Below are 9,734 nucleotides of genomic sequence, written 5' to 3'. Positions count from 1 at the left end.
AGGGGGTGTGTGTAGCTAAGCTCTAGCTTATTTAGGAATCTTCTCAAGGAAGCTTCTCAAAGAGGTGAGCTTACTTATTAGAGGGGTGTGTGCAGCTAAGCTCTAGCTTCTCAAGGAAGTTTTCTCAAAGAAGCTTCTCAAGGAAGTTTTCTCAAGAAAGCTTCTCAAGGAAGCTACCAAGTCTATAAATAGAAGCATGTGTAACACTTGTTGTAACTTTGATGAATGAGAGTCTTGTGATACATACTTCAAAGTTCCACTTCTCTCCCTCTTTTATTCCTTCAATTTCGTGCTCCCCCCTCTCTCTCCCTCTCCCTCTTTCTTTTCCTCCATTGAAGCATCCTTCCAAGCTTCTTATCCAAGGCTCATCTTGGTGGTGAAGCTCCTTCTTCCATGGCTTATTCCCTAGTGGATGGTGCCTCCTCTCACCTCTTCTCCTTTGTCTTCCGCTGCATCTCCATGGTGGAAAATCACCATTAAAGGATATCATTGAAGCTCAAAGATCCATCCTCCATAGAAGCCCCACAAGCAAGCTTCCATCAAGTGGTAATCAGAGCACAAGAACATCAAGTAGGTGCTCCTTAAACCTCCATTAATTTTTTGCTTTACCTTCTCTTCTATTGTTGTTTCTTCATTTTTCTCCATGTATCTCCTCACATGTCTTGTGCTAAATGTTGTTAACATGATTCTTTAGAGTTTCCACCGATTAAACTTGTTATAGAAGCTAGATTTGATTTTCTATGGGTCAAATTTCTTGTTCTTGTTCTTGAACCATGAATTGTGTTGAGTTTAGGTTCCTTTGAGTTTTGTCTTGTTATTTTTTGTGGCTGAAACCTAAACCATAAAATTCTTACAAAAATATTAAAGTAGAAGAAAACCTCAATAATCTAGAGTGACTTGTTCACCTATTGTAGTTTTGTCATAGAAGTCATGTCTAGTCATGAAACTTGTCACATAAGACTTCTTATGTTGTGCTGAATTTTATTTTCTTGTTTCTTTGTCTAACTCATTTGTTCATGAGTGTATGAAATTCTTTTAGCCTATTATTTTATTTGAGTCAAATCTTTCATGTTAATTAGTCCTTAACATGTTCATGCAAAATTCTTAGAGAGTCTTTGATTGTGAACCTTTTCTTGAACTTTTAGGTTTCCTTATGATTGTGTCTATTGTGAATTTGAGTTTTGGTGATTGAATTTCTGGCAGAAATGTTGATCCTAAGTGAATATTGAACTCCTAAAACTGTGGTAAACAATCCTAGTGAGTTCAACATACATAGGAAGGTTGAAAGTAAGCCCAAGGCAATCAATATACCATGCTTAAAGAAACAAATCGCTGGTGCTGGCAGCTTGGACATACAAATTGTAAATATTACTGAGAATTGGTTACTTCGAATTTTGAGCTGAAAGGTTTACTGAATTTTCTAGACATCTGGATAAAAGTTATAAAAAAAGAACCAAGTGATTTGAATAAAAGGAAAAAATAATAAAAATCACACAAGTTGGCAGAAAAATCAGTATCCTGGAAAAAAAAGTGAAAGGGAAGTGTGCTTGTTGTTTTGGCTCAAAATTTATTCTATAATTGGTGCCTATGTTATACCAATCTTAGTTCTGAAATTTCAATTGAAAATTACTGTGAAAACAAGTGCAAAAGCTAGAGGTTTGTTGAGTTTTTTTTTATAGTTTTTTTACTCTACTCTTGAGCCATTCTAAGTTTTACTTTGAGTCCTAGTTTGCTTCTATGTCCTTTTCATTGCTTTAATTGTTGAGTAATCATTGAAAAATTGTCTTGTTAAAATTCCATTGGTTAGCTTTCATTTCATTTTTTTTGGTCTTTGGTTATTTCTTGTCTCTTTGTTTCCTTGTTTGTGGGTTGCCATATAGGGAATTGGAAGGAGGATTGATGCCATCCCTTGCAGAATTTGAGTCAAGAAGAAAGGGGCCAACCACCTTAAGAGCTATTGGACTAAGAAGCACTCCAAATTGAGTGAACCAACAAAGAGAGAACAACCACCAAAATTGAGGACCGTTTTGTAATTTTTTAATTTGCGATTTAATTACCTTCACATATTTAGCCTTTTGCACTCCTGGGAAAAATGAAACAAAGAACAAAGTCCAAGGATATCAAAGAGAGACAAACGAAAACATTCACATATTTCTCAATGAACATCAAGGAATGGGTAACATCTAACATAAGGAGATCCGAAAAGTCAAGACATTCATGAAAATCATCCAAGCCACCCAATCATGGCAAAATAGTTAATCAGCTCAAGAATGAAAAGCGATAAAGCCTCTCAAGATATACACTCTATCTCTCAAGTGTCTAGGCTACTATTTACCCTCAAAGCACCCATGAAAACAAACACCACATAAACTTGGCAAGATTCTAAAATTAACAATCAACCCATAAACACAAGCACATGAGGATCAAAAGGTCTTTTAAGGTTGTAATGGGGCCAAGGACAAGGTATGGAAAAATATGGAATAAGTGGCTGAATCCCAAAGGAATAGAGGAGCAATGGGGAATAAGTGCATATTAAGAAAAAATAAGAAAATAAAAAGAAGTAAAGATAAAATTTAAACATAAAGAGTAGAACCAAGAATCTCATCATTCTTTTGTCATTTAAGATCTTATTCACACAACTTTATTGCTTTTCTTTTTCTTTTTCGATATTTTTTTAACATACGTAGCCTTTGAGAAACAACATCTCATTCAGCATGTCCAACATTTAACCAATATACTATGTACATCAAGTATGGCCCAAAATACATCATGAAGCATAGCCAACAAAACATGTTATCCAATGAAACAAAAACCCCCACACTTATTCCCAAAACAATTCCAAAGCTCCAAAATTCCTTAAGGATATGGTGATATCATGGTTTTTCATTTAAGGCTTGTAGTGAGCTTCAAAACAAGGAAAGGGAAACAAGGCTCAAAAGGGCTATCAAAGGAATTAATTCAAGGTAAGTCCATTTGGCTAGAAGCTTATGAGAACAAAATTGCCTCAATCATTTCCAAATATGCATGTGAATTAGGAAGCATCAACAAGAATCAAGCCAAGGCTATTGTGCAAGCAATCAATGGGGCAAAACACACCAAATGATTATGATGATGGATGGCTCAAATTCTCACAAAGGTAAACTCATCACTTTCAAATTGAGCTTTCAAAACTATCATGACATGTAGAGGCGAATCAAGGATTTCAAGTCACAAAATGTCAAGAACTTTTATTTTCAAAACAATTACCCATTTCTTGAACATATCCTATAATTCAAAGAAAAACATGCAAAGTCGTACATGCACACAGAATTGACCCAAAATATTAAATTAGAAATCCGACGAAACTAACAACATTAACAAATTAACACAACTAACAAATTAACAAAACCAACAAAACTAGCAAAACCAAAGAACACTACCCCCCCCCCCCCCCATACTTAAACAACACATTGTCCTCAATGTAGCATAATTAAAAGATTAAAAACAATTAAATCATCAAATAGAATCGGACAAGTGTAATAAAAGCAAAGAAGGAGATAGGAAAAGAAAAACTCCCTAAGTCATGGTGGAGGAAGAGTAGGGTGGAGTAAGGAAGTCTCTTCCACCACTACGTCCATTAAAGAAGGGTTTGTGAGGAATGGCTTAAGTCGATGTCCGTTGACCTTGAAGCTCTTGTTTGTGGAGTTGCTTTTGATCTCAACTGTACCATAAGGAAAAACATTAGTAACAACAAAAGGACCAATCCACTTAGACCTCAACTTACCACTCATGAGTCCAAGCCTAGAATTATACAATAACAATTTTTTCCCAACCATGAAGTCCTTCTTAACTATCATGCTATCATGGAACTTCATGGTCTTTTCTTTGTAGAACTTGGCATTCTCGTAGGCTTCTAGGCGGATTTCATCTAACTCACTCAGTTGCAACTTTCTTTCCTCACCAGCTTGATCCATAGAGAAGTTGCAAGTCTTCACTGCCCAATATGCTTTGTGCTCAACTTCCACTGGAAGATGACATACCTTTCCAAAGACAACCCGATAAGGAGACATTCCTATGGGTGCTTTGTAGGCAGTCCGATGTGCCCAGAGAGCATCATCAAGCCTGGTACTCCAATCTTTGCTGCTTGGCTACACAATCTTCTCTAAAATTCTCTTGATCTCCCTGTTAGAAATTTCTGCCTGTCCATTGGTCTGGGGGTGGTATGGTGTGGATACTCTGTGTACCACCCCGTACTTTTGAAGCAGGGCATGCATTGTTCTGTTGCAAAAATGGGTTCCTTGATCACTAACAATTGCTTTAGGTACTCTAAACCTGCAAAACAGATTAGACCTGACAAAATCTGCAACAACTTTAGCATCATTAGTTCTAGTGGGCTTGGCTTCCACCCATTTTGAAACATAGTCAACTGCAAGGAGAATGTAAACATAACCAAAAGAGACAGGAAAAGGGCCCATGAAATCTATACCCCAGACATCAAACACCTCACAGAATAGCATAGGTTGCTGAGGCATTTGTTGTCGCCATGTAAGTGTATTTCCTGCTCTCTGACATTGCTCACAAGTGTTGCAGATCTTCCACGCATCTTTAAAGATGGTGGGCCAATAAAAACCACAATCAAGCACTTTGTGAACTGTCCTTTGAACACCCAGATGACCTCCTGGTGCAAAAGAATGACAGAAATGCAGGACTGAGTCAGCCTCATGATCTGGAATGCATCGTCTAATTACCTGATCACTGCACAATTTCCACAAGTAGGGGTCATCCCAGATAAAATACTTAGCATCACTTTTAATTTTATCTTTTTGGGCCATAGATGCTACGGGAGGAAAAACAGAAGCAACTAAATAATTGACAATGTTGGCAAACCAGGGAGTAGAAAGAGAGTTAGAAATACTATACATTATATACAAATGATCATCCGGGAAATCATCCCGAATGGGTGAATCCGCATCTGATACACATTTTATCCGACTCAAATGATCAACAACTAAATTTTGTGCTCCGCTCCTATCACGGATCTCCAAGTCAAACTCTTGGAGCCAGAGCATCCATCGGATCAACCTAGGCTTAGAATCAACCTTCTTCAACAAGTACTTTAGAGCTGCAAGGTCAGTATAAACAATAATGCGGGTACCAAGCAAATAAGATCGAAATTTTTCAAGAGCAAAAACTATGGCTAGAAGATCCTTCTCAGTAGTAGTATAATTCGCTTGGGCAGCATCTAAAGTCCTAGAAGCGTAGTATATCACCCTGGGTAATCTATCAATTTTCTGAGCAAGGACAGCCCCCAATGCATAATTTGATGCATCACACATAAGCTCAAAAGGGGCTCTCCAATCGGGTGCCTGGATGATGGGGGTGGTAGTCAGCGCTCTTTTGAGGCAATCAAAAGCCTCTTTGCATCTGTCATTAAAGTCAAACTCCACCTCCTTTTGCAACAAGTTGGACAATGGAAGGGCTACTTTGCTAACATCCCTTATAAAGCGCCTGTAGAATCCTGCACGACCAAGAAAAGATCGCACGTCTCGCACACAAGAGGGGTAAGGCAATTGTGAAATAACAGAAATTTTTGCAGGATCTACTTCAATACCCTTATTGGAAATAATGTGGCCTAAAACTATACCTTGCTCAACCATAAAATGACATTTTTCAAAATTTAGAACAAGGTTAGTTTCAATGCATCTATTCAAAACTTTTTCCAAACTATCCAAACAACCATCAAAAGAGGATCCATCACAGTAAAATCATCCATAAACACCTCTATGCAATTTTCTAAGAAATCACTGAATATACTAATCATGCATCGTTGGAAGGTACCAGGGGCATTGCACAGGCCGAAAGGCATCCTCCTATAGGCAAAAGTGCCGAAGGGGCAGGTGAATATGGTCTTTTCCTGATCCTCAGGAGCAATAGTAATTTGCATATAGCCAAAAAAACCATCAAGGAAACAGTAGTGAGATTTACCTGCCAGGCGTTCAAGCATCTGATCAATGAATGGCAGGGGAAAATGGTCCTTTTTGGTAACCTGGTTCAGCCTCCTATAGTCAATGCTGACTCTCCAACTGTTCTGCACCCGAGTAGGAATCAGCTCCTCTTTCTCATTTTTTATCACTGTGAGGCCGGTCTTCTTCGGCACTACCTGGACGGGACTCACCCATTGGCTGTCGAAGATAGGATAAATGATTCCAGCTTGCAAAAGCTTGGTTATCTCCTTCTTCACTACATAAAGAATCATCGGGTGGAGTCTTCTCTATGGTTGTCTTACTGGTTTAGCTCCATCCTCTAAATTTATTTGATGCATACACGCGGATGGGCTAATACCAGGAATGTCTGCCAGGGTGCAGCCTATAGCCTTCTTATGCTTCTTGAGAACAGACAACAACTTCTCCTCTTGCTCATCAGCAAGGGAGGCAGATATAATCACTGGAAAACTTTTGCTATCATCCAAGTAAGCGTATTTTAAATTTGATGGCAGAGGCTTCAATTCTGGTGTGGTCGGCTGGATAGTGGTAGAAGGAGATGGTTTCTCAGCCTGCACCTCATAAAGAAAGTCAAAGGTATGTGTACTTCCTGAAACATGGTTAGTCCTATCTGACTCTATAAAATCAATCTCGAGAGGTAAAACACCACCACTAGACATGCAATCAATATCACTTTCAGATTCACTCTCAGCATCAAATTTAGGCATATGATCAAGTACAATTTCAGACTCAATGCATGAAGAGTGAGAGGCATGCAGATTAGAGTAAAGATCAGTCATGTATTCATCAACAACATGGTCAATTATTTCAGCACGAAATACAGAAAGATCTTCAGATGGGTATTTCATAGCATCCATAATATTAAAATGAACAATTATACCACCAAACTCCATGGATAGTGTGCCTGCATATACATCTATCTTAGTTCTAGTAGTTTTCATAAAGGGTCTGCCTAGAATGATGGGAACTGATCCTTGAGAAAACCCATCCTCCATCTTCAAAATATAAAAATCAACAGGGAAAATCAGTTCACCAACTCTAACTAAGACATCTTCTATGAAACCAACAGGATAGGCAACACTTCTATTAGCTAAATGAATTACCACATCAGTTGACTGCAAGGGACCTAGAGATAGAGAATTAAAAATAGACAGAGGCATAACACTAACAGAAGCTCCTAAATCTAGCATGGCATTGTCAAACTTACTATTCCCTATAATACAAGGTATGCTGAATGTACCTGGATCTTTACATTTTTCAGGAATTTGGGGAACAGATTTGCCAATCAATGCGGAGACATTTCTGCCCATGCTAATTCATTCACTTCCTTTAAGCTTCCGCTTATTAGTGCACAACTCCTTCAAGAATTTAGCATATCTTGGAATTTGCTTTATTGCATCCAACAGAGGTATGTTTACCTCTACTTTTCTAAATGTTTCCAAGATCTCTTTCTCTGCCTCTTCCATTTTTTTGTTGGAAACTGCTCTTGGAGGGAATGGAAGAGGAGGGATGTGCTGCTTCTGCAAATCAAAATTACTAGTGGAAGATTCACCTGCATAGAAATTGTTAGGTAAATTTTTGTCATCACCTTTTTCTGGGGTAGAATGAAGTTTAGCAGGTTCATTTGCAGATGAGGAAGGTGCTACGGGTTGAGGTCCTTGACACTGCTTTCCCGACCTCAATCAAATGGCACTGACATTTTTGGGATTTTGGACAGATTGAGAACGCAGCTTTTCAGAATTCTGGGACTGTTGTTGATTTAATTGTGTTGTCAATTGTCCCATCTGATTGGTTAAGCTCTGAATGGAGGCTCTGGTCTCTTGTTGAAACTGCATGTTCTGCATGGTCATTTCCTCACAAGTTCTTCGAGGGAAGGTTGCAGAGGAGCCTCAACTGTTGGCTATTTCTGGGGCTATTGTTGTTGTTGGATTGGTGGAGGAATGTATGGTCTACTTGGGCCAGCAGCATTTTGGAAGGAAGGAGCAGGCTGCTGTTGTTGTTGTTGAGGGCTAGACCATCTGAGATTAGGGTGATTCCTCCATCCAGGGTTTATCTGTTGCTAGAGAGGTCATAATTGTTCTGTTGTGGTTGATTTTGCTGCTGAGGTTGAGGAGGTCTATTGTAAATGTTTGCAGCATAAGCTTCGGGCTGTTCAATTACTCCAGGTTGCTGCATGGAAGGGCAAAGGTCTGTATGGTGGTCAGTAGAGGAGCACAAACCACAGACCCTTGTGACAGATACAGATTTCTGGTTCAAGGCCAGCTGGGTTACCAAGTTAACCAATGCATCCAGTTTGCCTTCAAGCTTCTTAGTTTCAGATGATGCAACTGACTTTGTAGCTACCTCATGCACTCCTCTAATGACTATAGCATCATTTCTGGTGCTAAACTGCTGGGAGTTGGAAGCCATCTTCTCAATTAAATTTATGGCTTCAGTAGGAGTCATGTCTCCAAGGGCTCCACCACTGGAAGCATCTATCATACTTCTCTCCATATTACTGAGTCCTTCATAAAAATATTGGAGAAGCAGCTGCTTTGAAATTTGATGGTGAGGGCAACTGGCACATAGTTTTTTAAATCTCTCCCAGAATTCATACAGGCTCTCTCCACTGAGTTGTCTAATACCTGAGATATCCTTCCTGATGGTTGTGGTCTTGGAAGCAGGGAAAATTGTTTCTAAGAACACTCTCTTAAGGTCAACCCAGCTCGTGATGGACCTTGGAGCAAGGTAATACAACCAGTCATTTGCCACTCCCTCTAAAGAATGAGGAAAAGCCTTCAGAAATATGTGATCCTCTTGGACATCTGGGGGTTTCATGGTGGAGCAGACAATATGAAATTCTTTCAGATGTTTGTGCGGGTCTTCACCTGCAAGGCCATGAAACTTTGGAAGCAAATGGATCGGTCCAGTTTTAAGAACATATGGGACATCCTCATCAGGTTATTGGATACACAAGCTTTCGTAGGTGAAATCAGGTGCAGCCATTTCCCTTGAGTCCTCTCACGGGGTGGAGGTTGTGCCATGTTCTCAAAATGTTCAAAATCAGAATGCTCGGAATTAGAATGCTCAAAATTATAATGCTCAAAATCAGGATGTTCAAAGTCACCAATAACAGAATGCACAGATTCACCAGTAATGGAATGCTCAGGATGATCAAAAGGTATAAAATGATGCCTAGCTAATCTATGAAATGTCCTATCTATCTCAGGATCAAAGGGTTGTAAGTCAGATGGATTGCCTCTAGTCATACACTACATTCAACATGCACAACTAGTTGCCTTGTCATGTAAATAAAGGTGTAGGTTTGAACTACAACTACCCTCAAATGATATCCAAATGACTTGAAATTTTGTGAGCAACCTTAAAAAATGATGAGAAGATAGCACAAAACATTTCAAGAAAAATTCAAAGTCTAACTATGTAAGCTAAAAATGGTAGGTTAAGAAAAATAAGTGAATAAAACTTGAAAAATAAAAAACTTTTGACATAATCACTTTTTTTGGACGATGGAAACCTCAGCCAGCTGCCACGGCGTAGGAAATTTTTTTCTACCCCAAATACATATATAATAATTGTGATTCTGATAACCGGAGCAAAAGTTATGGCCGTTTGAAGTTTTGACAAACACAAAATTTGCTACTTTTTTGGAACTTTCAAATCTGACCAAACTAAAGGCTCTAGCTATTTTTCCCACAAAATATGGATTGAAAGAAGTTACCTCAAAAAAATTTAGCCAAAAATAACAACCCTAGC

At 38.8% G+C, this 9,734-nt stretch overlaps 1 non-coding gene across 1 annotated transcript; it reads left to right on the top strand.

Annotated features, from left to right (window-relative positions):
* Window positions 1-8,520: 8,520 nt before the first annotated feature.
* On the top strand, window positions 8,521-8,627 carry LOC114368821. The gene has a single exon (XR_003657427.1). It is a non-coding gene; the product is annotated as a small nucleolar RNA R71 (small nucleolar RNA).
* The last annotated feature ends 1,107 nt before the right edge of the window (window positions 8,628-9,734 follow it).

This window comes from Glycine soja, chromosome 1, assembly GCF_004193775.1.
Source record: "Glycine soja cultivar W05 chromosome 1, ASM419377v2, whole genome shotgun sequence".
NCBI classification, from domain to species: domain Eukaryota; kingdom Viridiplantae; phylum Streptophyta; class Magnoliopsida; order Fabales; family Fabaceae; genus Glycine; species Glycine soja.
Note: the sequence above shows the minus strand (reverse complement) of the source record. Positions and strands in the feature narration are given on the sequence as shown.